Consider the following 19,618-nt stretch of genomic DNA (forward strand, 5'->3'; position numbering starts at 1 on the left):
CTCCGTTGTTTGGTCCACCACCTTGCGAAGGTCCTGGCACAGCAGGCAGAGTTCCACACCAAGGCTGTCCACTTTAGACTCCACAGCATCCCTGGAGTCCTGTATGGCCTTTAGACCACACCCAGGTCCGCTGCTCTCCGCCCTGCCACCTGGTCCCTCGAGCCCCCAGCATCCCCAGAGGGGTCAGTCGGCGGGACAGTGTTTTGGTCCATCTTAGTCTGAACTGGAGTCTGCAGCAGAATTTTCCCCCGCCCATCCTTCAGTGTCAGGCATTCACCCGACCGGTGATGGGGGAAGGCAAGAGCACCACAAGTCTAGGGTCCAGGGACAGCCCGGCCCAGTGGGGGTGTGTGGGGCCCCACAGCATCAAGAGCCCTCGAGTACTTAGGCCTCGACAAGAAGGCATGCGAGCCAGGGGAGGGCAGGATGCCAAGCGCAGACAAGATGTGACAGTCACACTGCCCAGCCACCACCCGCAAGGGCTCCACACCATCCCACAGTTCACCTCCAGCTGACCCCTAAGTGCTACAGGATCTCGGGGGGGCCTCCTCACCCCCCGCAACTCCCACCACTGCGGCCCTGGCGACTGATGACACAGCTGAGGGCCCCAGTAACTGCAGCCAGGACACGGCGAGCTCACCGCATCAGCGCCAGTTGTCCAACCAGGCTGGCCCCTTCCACCTCCGTGTGCCTCCAAGAACGCTGCAGGGCATCCCACTGGGCGTCACCACAGCCGTTAGCTGCTCTCCCGACTGTTGCATCAACAGGCACACTGGCCCCCGCCACAGCGACTTCACTGCTGCAGCCCAAAGGCCGAGCCGGGCCTACCTCCGGGCCACAGGGGGGGTGGGGGGGGGAGCTTACCAAATATGCCAGGCACTGCAGCTCATGCCCTCTTCTCCTCTCAGGCCGCAGCAAGGACCACCGCGGCTGGCACTGCCAAGACGACGAAGGAACACCCAATGCAGGCAGTTAGGGCCCTACCGCCTGTGGTTACAATTAGGCCCTGGTGGTCGTATCTGCCACAGGGCCCAATCTAAGCTCAGGAGGGCGGAGCCTGCCTCTGCATCACACCTCCGGCCTCCGGACCGCTGACCATCTGTTCGAGTCCAGGGACTGCCACGATGGCTGGCAGGACAAGGCAATCGGCACCACCAGGCTGCGGGCTTCTGCGTCAGTGCTCCGCTTCTCCTGCAGCCTAGCAACCTGATGCAGCCTCACGTTGTGGCCGGCACACCAAACGGGGGGCCCCCCATGGCTCGAGGCAGCCCCGCGTCCCCGCTGGATAGTGCAGCGTGCTCCAGTGCCCCATGCATTGGGGGAACTGGCATTGTCAGGTAGGATGGCAGTAGCTGGACTGCGGACCGACGGGAGTTAGTTCAGAGATCGATCGCCATCTTGGCCGCCCAAGCCATACCACGATCGTAAATTTTAATGTATGCAGAAATCGGGTTTCTGAACAAAATTACTGTTTGCAAGCATATCTAAATTAGACTATTGGTGTTTTTCAAAGCACTTTTAAGGAAGAAACCATCATTAAAAGCTGCCTTAAAGACAATCAGATCAATATCAAGTACGGCTTTCCGTGTAATATTCTATTCTATTCTAGGTTTGTTAGGTGGCCTAATGTTACACGCGGAGACGATCAGACTGGGAGAGAAAACAGGCCCAGGGACCAAAATTAAATTGGCCCCCATAGGCGAATCGAATAACTAAAAAGGGGCCCACATTGTCGAGATACACAGTCTAGTAGATTTGCAAGGTATGGGTGACCGCATGCATTTGTGCTTACTGTGGGCAATGTTTGTGTTAATATCAGAGAAATCAACAGTAAAAACCGTCCCACAAACAGCCTGAAAACTGACTCGCACACTGACCTGTCCAACTAGCGCAGAAGGGAGCAGAATGGGATCATGTAGTTAAGGAGGAAAAGCTTGACAGGAAAAATTCTTACAGTATTCTTAAGGTATACAAAAAGTGATGGATGGAATGATTGAATTAATCTCAACCACTGGTAATTACTGGCACACCGTGCCACCTCAGTTTGGACCCAGCTATATGCAAATCCATTGTGACCCTGCTCAAGTGAGCAGTCCATCCCAAACTGCCAAGCCAGGTCCTTCCTGAACCAGGATACAAACTGGACACAAAGAGACTCCTTCAGGCCTAACTGAGTTGCAGCATCAAAAGATGCGAACATTATTGTCATTTCTACTTCAGCAGCACCAAAACAACCAATGCCTGAGAAAGAATCAGTGATGTGGGTTTTTCAAACTTCCAGCTGGCTAGAGGTTATATGCACTTTGTGCAATCAGGTGCAGTGTTGCTGAAAAGCTGGACAATGTTCCATGGCAATCAGCTGGATGTCTAAGCAACTGAGGGATGTGCATCCCAACAGCATAACTTGTGCGGGGACGCAGAAGAATAGAGAGGCTGAAGGACAACACACTGCTTCACAGTAAGTGCTGCATCAACAACAACAGGAAAGTGCAATGTACTGCAGGCACTGCTTCAAAGTAGAGGTGTTGCAGCGTAACTTCAAAATGAAAAAAAGACAGACTTCTCTTGCCAGCTGTTTACTGCTGCAGCAGGGAAAGCGACCATCTTCACACAAGTAAACGCCTATCTATATTTGCTGCTTCACAGGCAGCTATTTTTATACACAGTTAGACTATGCTTATTACAAAAGTTCAAAATATGAATTACTAGGTGGTTACACATTGGTGCTGAAAAAACATGGTCACCTGTGACCCTAGACTTTAACCTAATTCTCTACACATCCTTTATTGCAGTTCTAACAATGCTTAACAAACTAAGTATTCTTCTACTTTTGAATGTGTATGTATTTGGGTTGAATGCATGTGTATTTGTGTGTGTGCTGAATCATTGTGCTCCTAAGAAGTCTTATCAGATTCTGTGTGTTCTTGGCTAATTTGATCTCCTGCTCCTATTGTCTAATCATTTTTCAATTTATTGAAAACACAGAATACGTGCCGGTGTGCCTGTGTGCTTAGGCCATAAATTCCTGTAAGCTTGCTAAACACGGGTTTTCCTTGAATTACCACTTTACAGATCATGCACTCTGTTCTCAAGTAAACTCTTCACCGCCTTCTCATCAGCACAAGTTTTTGGCCTGCACAGCTCTTTTACCACGTAGGCTGTGTGATGCTCTCTACTGATGTTTGCTGTTGCGCTGTGTTTTCATACTTCATTCCTTCCATAACAGTGTTCTCTGGGAAAACTAATAAAATAATATTTCAAAGGCCACAGAAGATCATCTCCACACAGAACTCAAAGACTTGTGAAAAAAAGAAATACAAAGAAAAATGTTAAAAATAACATTTAAAAAGATTTTAGAAAGTTCAGAACTCGAAAAAAATTATTAAAAAATCAAACCAAAAAAAGGGTAAAAACGCAACACAAAAATACACAGAAAAAATAACCCAAAGTAAAACAGTGCAGCAAATCTATCCGAATGGTGTGTAAATGGGGTCAGGTTCGATGGTTTCACAGAGTTGGGCTCATGCCTGATCAGAGACCTGGCCTTTTGCCAAATCCTGTATTGCATGTGGCTGTACACCATCTGCAGAGGTTCTCCCCACCTGAAGAATGATTTCCACCTCCTGAATGTAGAATATGAGTAAAAAAAAACAGCAATTCAGTGATAAAACAAAAGGTTAAAATGACTTTTTATTGTTAAGTATGGAAATGAGACCTGAAATTCTGTTAAAAAAAATAGAAATTGACTGAAAATAACAAAAATTAAAGTGACTTTATAATACGGTAGAGTAAAAAAACCTTATTGTATGGAAAAACGGAAATTCACTAAAACAAAACTTAAAGTGACGTTATAGTTTGGTGATAAAGCCACACAAGCCCTTAGATTTACAAACCGAAAATACACAGAAATTCGCTAGTTCTAGTTCAGTGAGCCAACTATAACTTGCACCTCTTTCATGCACTGATTATGACCTCACATATTACTTCACTCTTGACATGTTAAATGACATAATTGATTACATCATAAATGACACTGATGACATCACTGATGACTACATCCAAGTTACTTCTATTCCCATCACCTCATAAACCCTTAGATCATTTCAAAACGTATAGCAAATGTCAGGCTTTTTTTTTCTTTTTTTTTTTTTTAGAATAACTCTATATATCCGCTGCAAGCATGGGCAGCCCTTACACTGAATATCTGTGCTCTGGATCCGGCTAAGCAAAGGCATAAAATCCAACCCAAAATTGGTCAAGCAACTTTACACAGCTGTACAAATAAAGACAACCTCCAGCGGTAACATGCAGTACCATTCTAACAAAATAAATTGTGTAAATTTGTCACTTGAAATGCACGTACCAACTGTTGAGATGAAAGAACTAATCCTTTGTACTTACCCACAGAGCTATAACTTAGTAAACCTATATCTGCTGCCATCCACAGTTGTGATTAGTCACTCCAGGAATGCCTATTCCCTTCTGGTCCTGACTAATACTCTCACACTCAGCGACCCTGCAGCCGTTTGTAATTCAAGACAGACAGCATAATAATTTGCTCTTACCACAGGGTCGTCCTATACTGACATAACACATACCTGCTAGCGGCCATGTTTGTCATCGAGTAACCTTGCCCATCCATGGGAACTAACCAATAATCACCAACTGCACTGGTATGGAATGAGTGAAGGGATCTATTACACACCACCGGCCTCCGTAGGACTATAACATAGTCCCACACTACAGATCCGGACAACATATTCACTGTTAGTACTTTTGATATCTTTCCACGACAATAATATCAGCAATGATTGCGATGCAGTCCATCCCTGCAGATCTCTGATCATCTTCCTCTCCCTCCTATGCTGGCTAGAGCCTGTAAATTCTCTGAGCGGCTGAGCCTGTGCAGTAACCTACGTAGTAGATTGTGAACGTAAAAATACCATAAAGAGACCTGCAGAGTTGATTGAAGCTGGCAGCATACTGTAAACCATAAACTGCGCATCACACACGCTAAACACTGCGTCCCAGAACACGTAAGCCGCACTTTGGTGGTCATCACATATGACATGAAAGCATCTCCCTCATAGGCTCAAAGCAAGAAACCAACCTTCCAGCCACACATTCTATACTAGCATATGGTATCTGTGCAGGCAAGAGCTTGAGTGCACCACATAAGGGTAATAAGTGCTCTATAAATGTGACCATACAATACAATGCAGGGGCTGTGATTCATGTAAAACCCCTACACACACATCTTTGAGTACTGAAGTTTTCTTTGGGAATATCTGAAACGCATTTACAAGACGCGTGCCATAATTGCAAGAGAAAGATATGGGGAGGGGTGCACATTGTTTGCATTTGATTTGAGCTTTGATATGGAAAATAGTGCACTTAATTATGGAACTCTAAAAGCTGAAATGGGTTTTAAACAATCCCTGGGTTCATATGCTCTGTGTTTTACTATATGTTCCAAATCAATCACCCTTGACAGATTTTGTTCGATAATATTTAAGAGGAAATGCAAAAGCAATGTGAGCTGAACTGATGGTTAATGCTGTACCTGTAAAATAACATTTCGGGGTAAAATCTGATTAATGGCTCCACATCTTATTCACATGTCAAGCGTGCACATTTAACTCTGTAAATAAAATGATTTAAGAGGGGCTGTGCATGTGTGACATTTACGGATCAAGGGGTTTGGAATAATTAGAACTTATAAACCAAAAAGTAATGAAAACCCAAAAAGGAAACTGAAAAGTTGTAAAGGTTTTATTTGTTTTCTCTGTATAGATATTAATTAAAAACATTTATTGTGGTAAAGAAACTAAAAATAAACATTGGCAAAGCCATTAGGTATGGTGTTGGCTGCCAGTCTTTTGTTTTGGTAACATTTGTTTATTTTGTTATATTTTTTGTTAAACCTAATTATTGGAGGAGCTGCCATGCACTCACCAAAAAAAGAAAACCATTGGGTAAAAGATAAAATATTATTTGTTCTCAAAAAGCACACTCAGAAGTCCCTTGCACTGAAGTGTACTAGTTATGGTGTGGATGCTCTTGTTGCGAAAGCCAGTGACTGAAGTGGGTGGACCCATTGCCTTATGCAATATGCTGTAGTGAGTGGAAGAAAACGGTGAATGACTCAAATGGACCAATAAAGTCAGTTATGGGAGACAGCATCCAACAAAACATTAGACAGTTAGTCATGTCTGCATTTTAAAAAAGTTTATTTTTGGGTTGAAAGATCAACCTTCTGCGGGCCTTACTAGCCTCACATTGGCGAAGAAAGTGGATACGGATGTTATTAAGCGGGAATGAAAACAACAGGGTTTTTGGGGGGTTATGAGGGATTAAAGGGGAGATCTTTCAGACTTTCAAGTTGTCTCTGTTCAGCATTTCTACAATCACAGATGGAATGTTCAGTTGTGTCGCATTAACTTTTGGTGGTGTGTGATGCCTCTGACTAGATTGTAACGGTGAGAACCTACAACAGACCTGCCTCTGTAGAAGAATTTTCCTTTCTCATTCAAGGCGGCTATGCCCTTTGCAGCAGCCATAGTGCTTTGCATCATCTGTGTAGACCTTTTTTGCTGGCTTTTGTTTATTAAAAGTTGATCAACAAATGGGTCCATGAGTGGTAGGGTCTCTTGAGGTGCTACCAGTGGTGGATTTCCACACAGGAGCATATAAAGTCAGCTTGTGTTTTATCCTCGGTTCCTTGTCGATAATGTTTTTTGAGGAATTTTGGAGCACAGATTCCCTTTCTTGTTGGGTTTTAAATCTGTGTGATTCATCATATCTTTAATCACAGCATCCAAGCCGTGCGTTTCATTTTTTGGTTAATGTTCTATGCGTCTTCTGTACCAGTCATAACTTGATCCAGCTGCTGTCAAGGTACCAAGTACATCCTCTGTGCATACTCCACCAGCTCCCTCCTAATAGACTAGTGATTTGCAGAATAGCTATGCCCAACGACGACTGTATGTCTCCACTGGAGTGCTTAGTCGACATGAGCAAATGGAGCGCAGTGTCACTCCAAACCCAGTGCACAGCTTTGGAAAGGGGATTATCCCACTGTTTTAAATTACTTGAATTTTTGTCGATGATTAATCAAAGTACTCCAACATTTTTGTTAAACTTCATTTATTTTCTCAGTTTCTTTCACACATGAGATGCTAATAAGTTTTACAGCTTCTCATGCCTCGGATATGCCCATCCGGGCCTTTTTCCGGACACGCCAAAACATATAAACATCCTCAGTAGCTAATCTATGTTATACCCAATGCATTTCGGGCTATTTAGAATGCCCTTCTTCAGGGGTTCACTACAATGAAAAGAAATCACAGTTAGCACACGGTTTCATACCCTGGAGTGCTTCACACGTTTCCTTTTAGACTGTAGGGATGTATGTTTGTTACTAAGCTTTTTAATAAGGCAATACTTCTTCAGAACTTGGAACTGCTGATTTGATATTTCATCATTGTCTTTTAGGGTGTTTAAGGAAGCCTCCGAAATTGCAGCCACTAAATCATTTGAAGCCATTCTCTGGATTCGTTTTCTGTGCTGCGGGCTATCTGTGAATAACATTTTTAGAAGGGCTAGATTTCGACTTGGAAGGACGTGTCAACATGGTGTTTAGTTTTTCACTATACCATCCCGACTGTAAATGCTATTTGGGACTCTCTAATGGTTCTTTTTACAGGCATTGGGCTATTTTTGAGTGTCTAATTAATAGGGAGATTGGAGTCTATAGTTTTCTTGTTTTTAAATCTACCAGTAAGTAACCCTGATGTTTCGCTATGGCGTCCTTAAAAGCTACCAAGAAAAATGTTTTGTGTTGCTACATTTTTCACTATAACTCATATCTGTTGTCTGTCATTAAGGTTTTTCCAACAAAATCAGGTAGGGTTTGTTTGGGGTTATGGATAGGCTGCGCTTACCCGTTTTGAACAAGTTCTGCACTATGCAACAGATGCTTAGACTGAGGTGGTGTGAATAGTATGTGAAGGCTTCTCTATCTCTGGGTCATCCCCAGCTTTGCTCATAAGATCATATACAATTGCCATATGTGCATGGCTTGGGGGTAGCATCACCATTGTTGAGACTAGTATGTATGCCTGTATGTACTCGAGACTCGTGTGAATACCTTCATGTGTGTAGTACTCAGTAAAATATTTTTGCTTTGCAATAGAGCTGTCATACTATTCTGGAACCCCTGATGCCTCCTGCTTATCTCTGAGAAATAATTGAATATGTTCAGAAAAGATTTCAAGTGTAGTCCGCTCAAACGACCATATTTCTTGCAGCCATTCTCCAGGACTCCTGGTACTTCTTTGTTAAACCAAGTGCCCATGATTGACCTTTCTTCATCAGAGTGTCTGCACTCACTAGTCTATTTAACATGCTTCCGACATAGAGGGAACATTAGCTTACCCTCATCCCTGTATGGGAGAACAGTATGATAAAGCCTCCTGGGAGCATAGACTTGACATTTAATCAGGCCAAAGTATTTATTGAGGAATTTAAAATCACTTTATATGGTGATGAGCAGATGCCCTTGGTGGTACTTTTTCATCTTCTTCATGTATGAATACAGACTTATGAGATCATAGAAGATTATTTGCTCACCATTGGTTGCAGCTTTGTTCAACAGCATAGTATTAGTTTGACCCCCCAAAAAGATATAGCAGGGTACAAGAGGCTCCGGCAATACCTTATTCTTAATGTAGGAGGTGAGTTTCACATTTGACTTTACCATGTGTAACCACTGGTGCTCCCACAGGGATTTCACAACAATAGTGCGGTTCTCAATGTAATGAGGCTTAATAGAGTCCAGCAGTGCAGTTGCTCAAATTTGGTACCCAATAGGCTGTTAAACTTGTGGGGGTTGTTGCTTTGGGAGCAGCTGTGGTGGAGACACCATTATATTCGAAGGCAGTTGGCACACAGTTAACTACAGTGCAACTGTTTAAGAAATATGGCCCCATCCATTATTCACCACACTTTACGGTGTGTTGAGTGAACGGGTTTTCCTTTTCAGAGATGTATATTAACCGTTGAATGAGTGTTGCAGAATGGCGCTTTTGTTTGTCGGGTAGCTATGCTTTCCTGCTGTACAAATGTGCTTGGAGATAGCTTTACACATTGAAGGCAACATCACATAATAAAAGGGATCTAGGTAGTCAATGCCTTTTACCATCTCAAGGGTGTTCAGATGCACTACTGTCTTGTTTCGTCATTTGTATGACACAGTCTCTCAATAGATTACAAACATTTCTAGGATGAATACAACTTCTTCACAGTATGCTTACAACTCGCACAAAATCAGGAGACTTGTCACTATTTTCTGAGTACCATTTCAAAGCCACTCTTTCTCCCTAGACATCATATAATCAGTGCCATAGTATTCAGGTGAAGAAATAGGCTGACGTGATCTTGATTCACTGGGTTGTTAAAAAAAAAAAAGTAATAACTTTAGGCTCTCGAAAACCAAATGCTTTTGTCAGTTTACTGAATTTCATAGAGAGGAAATGTAAAGAATCAATCTTATATACAAAGGTTCTACCTGATCAATTTTGAGACTTGAGTGATGGGTCCTTATCAAGACGCAAGATGAAGAATAAGAGTTATGGGTCAGCATTTTATTTCCCTTGAAATTTTGTTTGTAAGATTTTAAGGAAATCGTTCATGCAAGAAGTTCCTGTAAACTTTGTTTTCATCTGTAGTTAGATGATGGGCATAAAACGTAGTTGAACTGATGCGCAACATTCTTTTGAGTACTTTATATCCAATATGATATAGTTTGCAGTTTTGATCTGGGTCCGGTTTTTAGTCATGTAATAAGTGTGTTCTTTTCTTACAGAAAAATGCATTTTACAACACAGGCATTTTATCCCTTTGCAGCTGTGGTCAACCGGCGATGTAACTGTTGCATTGGAAATAATCTGGTTTGGTTCTAGATTGAATTAGGCAGTCACTCGCAATCTGTCCTTTTTTTAATTAAACAGTTTTGTGAGCAACAGAATAGATTATAGCACGGACATGTCACTTTGTGGCCGGGGTCTACAAAGCACCTGTCCGTCAGACACATTTTGCAGAAGGTTTCACACGGTTGAACAGCCAGATTTAAAGTTTGGTGGAAGAGACACTCTTTCACAAACGTGATGGATATCCCATCCATTTTATTGCAAATCCGTTATAGCCTAATGCACATGTAATAAGGCAGCCTAGATGGCCATTATACTTGTGACGTTGTACCTGTATGCCAAACTCTGAATTAGGACCTTTGTGCGGTAAATATGGTGCCAATAGGAGCTGACATGTTTCTCCCCTAAAACAAAAACTTCAGGTTTAACATTCAGTAACAATGATTGTTGTGTAATCCATCATAGCTATTAAATGCTCTTTGAATAGAAATATTTCCATAAACCTCCATGATGCAGAACATTTACAGTAACTTCAAAGTAGTTTCAAATATGCCCAATTCCCCAGAACCTAGTAGTCAGTCTGCAGGGTATTTCAAGATTGACTTGGGCCGGTGATGCCTTAGATACTGTAAGGCCATCAGTTGTGCTACGTTTCGCAAGCAACCTCGCAATGCTCGCCTTCAGACATGTGTAGATCTAGCTATGTTTAAACTTGAGTAACAATGTTGTTTTTTCCACTGATTTACTGCGAAGGGTTTTCTTTAATGTTCTATACACGCCTCCCACTCTCCTGCAAAAAATGGGGGCCGCTTTGGTTGAGTTTAGCAAGATTTCCCCAAAACTCTACAGCATCAAATACATCTCGCATGAAGCGTCTTGTGTTCTAAGCACTATCCATAACCTTGCTCATTGAAACAGATCTGGAACATATGTTCTGTAAGAGCTTGGGTGCCCTGATGAATATCCACAAGGCTGTCATCTATTATGTGCTCTAAGTTGACATATCAAAATTCTTCGTAAAACTCGGTTGCATGAAATCTCGCTACATGTCTATGGTACCTTCTTATTCTCTCTATAAACTCAATTCCTTAATCTGGAGATTGGGTATCAGGAAGCAATGCAACCATCGCCGGGGGATCGTTTTAGGAAGGCGTTGCCTTGTCCTTATGAACCGTCTTTTTTATTTGCCTGGTCACAATACTTTTTGCTTTCTTGAATTCATTAATTAAAAGCCTAGTCTATTCCGCGGAGCTTGACCACTTTTGCTTCTTGGTAGCGCAAAAGTTTTAAGAATTTGCCACGGTATTGCCATGACATGTCTCTCGAGCATTTGATACGGATCAGCTCATTAAGGGCCTGGTTTTTAGCCATCACTGCTACTTTTACCTTGGTGAGTGCTGTTGTATGGCATATCTGGCTCTCTTTGCTTTGTAAGCTGGTGAATGCTTAAAATGTTTGGAGTGCTAGGAGATAGGTCTTTGATGGTTTCATCATAGATCAAGAATAGAATACAGCTTTATTGACTATGATAACAGGTAACAATGGGGGGCTTGGAAATTATATCACAGGTCTTCTTTGAATAGCGTAGTTTTTGTTTACTGTCATTAATCAAAATATTGCCCCATTAAAGAGGGACCTGTATTTTTGTCATTTTTCTCCGCATAAAATATCATTCAAGGCTGACTGACAGAGTTGACTTAATAACTTTAAACATAACATGTTTAGTCATGTAATATTTGATTCACTGTATTACTTTTTAAATCAAAGAGGACGTTTTCATTACCCCGTTTCTTTTGTTTCTTCTTCAGTTTTAAGGTTTTAGATGTGCATTTTGATTTTAGCTTTCTAATACATGTAAGCAGCTCTTTAATGCATACCGAATACTCATTTTTTAGCAGTAAAACGGTTTCCTTTAGAACAATGTGGCTCTGGGGAGGGGTTGGGTGTATATTGACTGCAACCTCACAGAGAGCTGCTCTCTTCACACCCTCAACATTACCTTTTGTGCACCCTTCATGACCCATGTGCTAAATAGTTTGGAGTGCTTTCTGATTCTACTCCTAAGCAATCCCTTATGGAACACTGTGCTTGGAAGTGTGGCTTAAGTCCTGGGTTCCAAATGGCGTTGCTGAAAAGAGTTGTGGAGGAGTGGGTTGTGAGTCTGGGACATCCTCAACATCTACCTCAGAAGCTGGAATATTTGGAGAGTATGCATGGGGAGGAGCAGGAAGATTTTTCTGCCACCAGGTATGGCATTATCGGGGAGATATCGGAGAGGTTGAGGTCTGGTTCTGGGAGATCCTCAACCTCTATGTCAAAAGTCAGAAACTTGGGGGATGAGGCTTAGGACGCTGTCACAGGATGTTGTTGTGATCAGAGGCTCAAGTTGATGCCTTGATAGCATCAGATTGTTTAGAGCCATCTAAGTGCTTTATTTGTAAAATAATGTGTGCCGGTGCTCAAAGCGCTGCTCAGACATCCGCGGCTGGTGCTATAAAATATCAGGGCGCGAAAAGCAAGGGTGCACAGTCCCAAATCCACCTCAGCCCCCTTTAATTCACTGCCAGCCACTCCCTGCCACGTTATCTCACTCTTAAAGGTGTCTGCTTTCTCCCTTGGAGACAGATTTTCTGGATTTCTTTTCCTCTGTCTTTTCGTTTTGTATGTTTTTTTCTCTGTTGGCCTTGGGGAATGTATGATTTGGCGAAATAAGCACCGGTCTCCAAAAATAAGTGTTGGTGCCCCCGCACCACCGGCAACCACCGGCAACAATTAAGCACTGAGCCATTTGCTTTGACACAAAGTTAAAGAGGGATATTGGTATTGGGTTCTGGGGGCTCTTCCAAGACTAGAGCAGAACTCAGAATCTTAGTTTCGGATTATTTAGAGCATAGTTTATTTTTTTTTAGACTGGTTAAGAAGGAAATTGTGGTCTGATTTTGCGAGCCCTTGGAGGTCTATAACATAAGTCAGAAATGTAGTTCCAGTGTATGTATGCCCATATTTTGAAGATGAATTTAGCAGAGGAATTTGGGTATGGATCATATGAATTCTCAACAGGTTGTTGCATGCACTTGAGGCCAGTGGCGTAATTGAGGGGGCCCCCCTGCAAGGTACGTGGAGGGGCCCCCCTCAGGACTCTATCAGGAGCTCCCCAGCCAAAGTGCAGTGCTGAGGGGGCCCCTGGAGCTTGGCCCCCCCCCTGCACTGCGGGGGATGCGGGGGCCTGTGTTACGCCCCTGCTTGAAGCGTGTAATGGCGTTTCTTCAAAAATCTGAGAGTGACCTTTATATAGGCACAGAAAGGTTCCCACTGGTTCTCTACAGTCCTTCCAGGTGTGGGTGGACTGTCGTCTGATGTTTTCTCTTCGTGGTGACTTCATGTTCTTTAGTAGAGTTGCACCATCAGCAGGAATCTGGGCCGGAACTATAGTTTGAAACATCAGAAAAATATAAAATTACTAAAATAGCCTTGGGTACAATATGCACAGGTGATTCTTAGAACTTTGATGCACTTTTCAAGAACCATCTTTTCATACTACTGTTCATAAAACAGACCTGATTTATCCTTTTGAGAAGCTCAATCCATGCGGATGGTCCTGCAGTGGCTTCATCTGCTTTTCATTTCTTGAGCGTGTCCTCAATGCTGCCAAAGCTGCCACAGTACGATTGTGGGTTTTGAGGGCGATATGAACTGTGATGAAGCAAACATATAAATAGATCACATTTCCAATATCAGCTAACATTTTTTGTGGGGTAGTCAAGGGGGCTAAAGGGTAGTGGGTACGGGTAGGCACATAGACACATAGATCAATTTGACAGACTTTAAATGCTGACTCTATGACAATGCCTATTTTTTTTTATCTGTAGCAATTTGTAGCTCTCGTCTATCCTGACATCTAAAAAATCAAAGAACAGAGCGAGCTGCCACTCTGTAAACATAAAATAAACAGCTGGGTGCTTTAAAACACCAGGTCTTCCAAACTTCATATTTTATTTTCTCTGGTCATATTTAATGGCTAACCACTTCTAAAATACACTGCTGAAATACTATGTTAACCATGCACACACAAATGTTTGCTCTGAAGGCGCAAATTATAGCCTGGCAAAGCACACATGGGGAAACAGTGTGTTCAAACAGCTTTATTATCATTAATCACTTCATGCAAGCTGTTAGCTAGTGACATTTGGCCTATTATTTAACTGACTTGCAAAATATTCCACTATTTCTTGCTGTTACCAATTAGAAACACTAGAAGCCCTGCGTAAAACAAACTGATTGTATTAAAAACATCTTGCATGCCTTGGACATGTTCAAGGCTTTTAGCCTATTACTTAACAAACACCCCCTCACATAGTTAATAACATCTATGTCAAACATATTAAACGCCGGTATCCAGTCCCGGATACGTACAACACTTGTATACAGCTGCTTAAGAAACTCTCCTTTACATAATTAATACATTCTATATCAGACATTATGTATTTAAAAACAGATTCGAAGCCCTGGACATGTTAAACACTTATAGACTGTTGGCTAAGAAACACTCCTTTACAAAATGAATACAGTCTGTGTAAATCAGACATGATGCACTAAAAAGAGCTTGCAGGCCCGGGACATGTACAATGCTTTTAGACTGCTGCTTAAGAAACCTTCCTTTACACTTTTAAGGAACTCTATGCGTTGAGATGGGAATGTCCCCTGTATTGTGTGATTTAGTGTTCCCTTGCCGTCAGTGCCTGCTGTCTGTATCTGGTATCTTAAATTGTGACTTTCGGAACTGGTATCATGCTGCTCTAGTGTGTGCACAGAGGCCTAGGCCTGTCACTTGACATCAGTAAGCTCCAGACTTGTCGTTCTGTGACCTGGAGGGTCGTACCAAGAATGCCCTTGACAGACCGTGGACTACTGTCCCTGTTCTGGGTTAAGCACATATAGCAGTGGCTGAAGTGTTCTGTTTTTTGTGAATCCATAGTTGTGAGCACACCTTTTTGTCTGTCTTGCCATAGTGGAGGCTTACTGGCCCACTCATATAAAGTTCCGCTTCTATGCGATTAGGCAGTTGCTAGTGCTAAACTCCTGAGTGCATGTTTATACAGCAGAGGACATGCACTCTGTGAGAGAGCAAGAATAATCGAGGCGTTGGGATCCATTTTGGATATCCCTGGCCTGACCTTTGCGTAAAAACGGAGATGTGAGCTGTTTTCTCAAACAGTGGAAGTGCATTGCTTAAATTCCTGAAGCTCGAAGGAAGAGACTTACACACAGAAGGGAGAGGAACGGAGACCGGGATCCTCTAGAAATTCAATCAAGGATTTTACTAGCAAGGATCTGTTGATAAGTCTTCCTGAACACTGCCACTTGGTGGATAATAGTAAAGAGGGCTAGGAATGTGGTGCAAGGTGAGCCCTGACATTTGGTCTTTCCCTGATTACTCTTTTACTTTGGCTGAAGACAGCCAGGTGTAGAAACCTCACACCGCTTCGTGTCTCTGTTGTAGGTGCTCCAAGTTGTAGACTACCCTGCTATGAGGGGCTTCACTCTACTCAAAGGCTACATCTGAAGAACAGCCTGGAAAAGATACTTGATAGGGAACTACTGCAAACCGGTTGTACAATTGCAGACCGTGGATAAACATCCCCTATCTGATTTTAGTTTATAAAAGTGATATCCACAACCTCACTTGTAGTTCTAGGTCCAAGTCCTCCATGGCCAAGGAAGGTCTCAAAGGTCTGCTGAGCAACCAGGGCTCGTGTCTACGGAACAGCCAGGCTCCTAAAGGTCAGAGGACATCACCAAGTCTGTATCTCTTGCTTTAAGAGCTGTACCTACCTGCCTGCCAGCTCAGAGGGAAAAGGAGTCTGTGCAGGAGGGGTAAGGTGCAGTGTGTCCCAGGTGTCCGTGGCACACCCAGAAGGAAGAACTGAATGAACGAGAGTGAACTGCCGGTCCCAGTATCGGCAGCTTCATAGCCACTCCATACCAGTTCATGACAGGAACCATAAACCTGTGACTGCATTTGCAGAAGCCTGGTTGGGACTGTGATTGTGTTTTGGATTTGACCCGTGCATTGCCGCAACTGCCAGCTGAAGTTCAGTCCTGTGCCTGGCCATGCCTGCTCGAGTTGTGATTAGCCTGTGCATGATTCCAACTGCCCAGTGGTGTGATTGTCATGTGTATGTCTACAAATGCCTGGAGTTACCAGTCTCTGCGTAGGCTGCGACTACCCGTTGTATTCAGCCTGTGCAGGGCTGCGTCTGACAAAGTTGTGACTAGCCTGAAAAGGATGAGCTTGCCTGGTTTTGTCTGACCTGAGCAGGACCTCAGCAAGGACTTGCCAGCTCAGATGTGGGACAGTCCAAAAGATCTTGACTTCAGAGACACTTGCCATTGGGGACCACATGAAGGCAAAACTGCTGCCCCTTCTTCTGCTGGCGACTATTAGGTATGGGCTCAGCGGATGAAGCGGTAAAGCGAAACCTAGCGCACAGCATCTTCCGTTGGAGGGTGTCAGCTCACAAGGGAGATGGGCAGCAGAGCCATTCAAATGTGAATATTCCACTGCTGAGTTGCCGAACCACGCCGCTCAGACCAATCACAGTGCTACAATGCAGACTTGTGATTGGCTTAGAGTAGCTTGGGTGCTTCCTGCTTCCACAGAAGGAAGAGAATGTAGGGGACGGAGCAGATGCTCAGCCGGCCTCCAGGTAAGTGATCTTTGGTTTTTTTTTAAAATTTTAACACCCCCGCCCCACTACTGCTTCCCGGAAGCTGCCGCCACTGGTATATATGCTAGATTCCCCTATATTTAATTTAATATATATTCTGCACTGTGCTTACCTGGCTCCAGCAAGACTGTAAATTCCACCCAGCCGCTGGTTCCCTATGTCTGATGCAGATATTAAGCATATGTTCTTGCACTTCCCCATAGTGAGTGTGTACTGGAAAGAGATTTCATCTGAATTGACTGCTGTAATGGGTCGCTCTGGATTATACAGTCTGAAATACTGCATACTAGGGCTATGTAAGTGTTGCAACTCTGGAAGGGTGGTAACCAGATTCCTGGACGTAGCCCTTCTAGCTAGGCACTCAGTCACAATGAAATGGAAGGCCTCTACCATACTGGTGCTTCCCTCTGGCGCGATGCCGTGCTTCATTGGGCTGAGTTGGAGACACTCTCATTGCGCAGAAAGTTGGTGAGAGGACTATGCAAACGTCTAATTGCGGCCTCATGGGATGAGCTTCTAATTACATGTAAAGAAGGGGCAAGAGACTACGCACGACTCCCTTTGAAAGGTCTAACTTCACATCCCCTTACACTCACAGAAGACACTCTACTACTCTGTATATAGTACACCATTCTCTGTCTTACATAAATACTGCTGTTTCCAATGCAGATCCATACATTTACTGGATGGCCCCGGATTAAGATGCAAGCGGGCAAACGAGTTCAGAACTTTTGAGTCAAAACCAGTTATTGGCCAAGGATGAGCACCCCAAACTGTAGCAGGTTTCACAGTCTCATAAAAGACCCTCCTGAAAGCTGTAATGGTTCAACTTGCCTCTCTTTCAAGTCGAATGTATATTTCATATTTTCCAGCACTGTTTTGAGTATCTGGTGCTGGTGAAAGAATATTTACAATGTTCCTGGGCATCTGTTATGGAACCTTTCTGGGCCCAAGTACTACCGGCGGACCCCCTAACGAAGTAGGAAGTACTCACCCAGCGCCTTTAATAAGCAAAGCGTTCATCTTCAGGGATGCAGAGGGCAGTGTCTACTGCCTGGTTCCGGTTTTGGGACACAGTCTCTTAAGAGACCACTAATTAAGAGTCCAGTTGTTCAGGGACCAAAGAAGCTTCTGGTGAGAGTCTACCAGCATCACTGCAGAGGAGTCCTATATCATAGAATCAGCCAATGGCAGTTGGATTTTTACGGTTCCATGGATTCCCATAGATCAAAGGGCACACGCTCCAGCGACCTCTCCCTCAAACACAAAGCTGTACAGAAACGATTTGGGGTTCACTTGTTCATATCTCCAGAACCACTTGACACATTTCGATGTGGTCACAGGTTTCAGTCTCATGGTAACCTGCTCCAGTTACCTCTCTGAGACCCCCAGGTCAGGGGTTCAAGCGGAGGCATCCCTTGGGGCTCCTAGATGCAACTGGAAGGCACACAAGTCTTCACTGCACAGCAGGCAGTGTCAGTGATGAAGCAGGCTCACTAACACAGGCTTTAGGCCACAACTCTTCGTTGGGCCCCAGGCAAAGCAGACCGGTAACAATGAAGTGTGGAGTATCCTTCTAAACACCGGCTGGATACCCTCTTGGCCCAAGCAGCGCAGTCCTCCGATTGATGGCTCTCAAGTCCTCACAAGCAGACGGTCTCCTGAACTCAGCTTGCAAGCGGGCTCTCCTCTGTAAGGCTTAGTCAAGTATTGTGTCCTACAGAAGGCAGGGCTGTTTACTCGCCGGACAGTCCAGCAACACTTCAGTGAGGACGCAGGGAAGTCCTCTCTCTCGTCTGATAGGAAAACCGCAGTCAGGCAAGACCCTCCCTCTGGATCAGTCGTTTTCAGCTGCGCTCATGTGGATCGCCTTCCCTCGTCAGAGGAAGAAATCTGGAACTAGTACTCAAGGCGAGAGCTGGCTAGTCAAGTCTCTTGCACTGCTTGAGTTCTAGTGCGCTTGAACGCTGTACATTCAGTGCATGCAAGAGCCATGTACAACAGGAGCCTCTCCTGGGCTGGTTCAGACCTCTCCATGGAATGTGCATGGATCCCAGTCAGCAGGAGACATCTGACAGGAATACAGGCGGAGGCAGGAAGAGGGTGAGGAGCTGGGAACTCTCTGGCAGATGCTGTGTGACATCTTCGAAGATTAAAGGCATAACAACGGGAAACCTTGTTTACCTCACATGCGATACATCGCATTCCATTACAACACGGTCTTTACAATGATTGCGTTGCTACATCGCAAACCATTACAACGCAAGTCGTTACAATTACTTCCTGTAGGGGGCAGAAGGTGTAGGATTCAAAATCCAACACCTTTCCTACTGTTACACAGACTGGAGTTTGAATAGTAAATTATACTATTCCAAAAGCCAACGCGTCCCCTACAGCAAGTCGTTGTAATGGTATGCGATGTAACAACGCGGTCGTTGTAACATCTCGTTGTAATGGCATGCGACGTATCGCATGCGTTGTAACGTGACCTATTCCCTAACAACCCCACCCACAGGACTCTACTAGGTGTAGGAGGAATAGGAGTGCAAAAGTACCTGCTTCAAGACAGCAGAGAGCAGAGGAGCCCCAGTCTGAACCCCCCACAATTTTAAGTTACCATACGGACATTTGGAATCAAAATGGACTCCTCTATGCACACTGTCAAATCCACGCACATACCTCACAATTTCAATTTATACTGACATGTACACACAGCCTTGACAGATATCCCATATATAGAGAGGTAACGGACCCTGGTCAAGGGAGACTTTTACACCATGAAGGGTAAAGTGAAAGAGTCCTGTTCCTTCAATACTGAGAACTCTCTGCTATCTCCAGTTCCAGCTGGAGATGGCAGTAGCCACAGTCTGAAATAGGGGTGCACCAAGTATTAAACGTAGAACTCTCAGTGGGCTCTCCTGAGGATCCCATACAGATCTATGGGCGTTCAATCCTCCTCAG

The 19,618-nt window shown here is 44.0% G+C and overlaps 1 protein-coding gene across 7 annotated transcripts in view; it reads left to right on the forward strand.

The window, feature by feature from the left end:
- The window catches only part of SLC35D4 (solute carrier family 35 member D4), a 642,891-nt gene that overhangs the window by 277,278 nt on the left and 345,995 nt on the right, over positions 1-19,618 (forward strand). The gene's annotated exons all lie outside the window — the stretch shown is intronic.

Source organism: Triturus cristatus, chromosome 5_1, assembly GCF_964204655.1.
Source record: "Triturus cristatus chromosome 5_1, aTriCri1.1, whole genome shotgun sequence".
NCBI classification, from domain to species: Eukaryota; Metazoa; Chordata; class Amphibia; order Caudata; family Salamandridae; genus Triturus; species Triturus cristatus.